This window comes from Dipodomys ordii, unplaced genomic scaffold, assembly GCF_000151885.1.
Source record: "Dipodomys ordii isolate 6190 unplaced genomic scaffold, Dord_2.0 Scaffold103, whole genome shotgun sequence".
NCBI classification, from domain to species: Eukaryota; Metazoa; Chordata; class Mammalia; order Rodentia; family Heteromyidae; genus Dipodomys; species Dipodomys ordii.
This window is the reverse complement of record NW_012267319.1, coordinates 2,040,963-2,041,530: the sequence shown is the minus strand read 5'-3', so window position 1 is coordinate 2,041,530 and position 568 is coordinate 2,040,963.

Here is a 568-nt window from a genome sequence, read left to right as displayed (position 1 = left end):
CAAGTGGACATTGTTCCTGTAGTATCTGTTATTCAGCATTGGATCTGAAGCCATATACTGAATTTTCATTTTACATTTCTTTTTATTTATATAATTTTTCTTTAGTTAACTTTTACTTTCCATTTGTCTCTTGAGATTCATTTTTGTTTGAAAAAAAATGTTTCAACATTTTTGTACCTTTTCTTTCCTTATTTCCTCTTTTTCCTTCCCCCTTCTTCTTCCTTCCATCCCTTCCTCCCTTTCTCCTTCCTTCCTTCCTTCTTTCGTTCGTTCGTTCGTTCCTTCCTTCCTTCCTTCCTTCCGTCTTTCCTTCCTTCCTTCCTTCCTTCCTTCCGTCTTTCCTTCCTTCCTTCCTTCCTTTCTTCTTTCCTTCCTTCCTTCCTTCCTTCCGTCTTTCCTTCCTTCCTTCCTTCCTTCCGTCTTTCCTTCCTTCCTTCCTTCCGTCTTTCCTTCCTTCCTTCCTTCCTTCCTTCCGTCTTTCCTTCCTTCCTTCCTTCCTTCCTTCCTTCCTTCCTTCCTTCCTTCCTTCCTTCCTTCCGTCTTTCCTTCCTTCCTTCCTTCCTTCCTT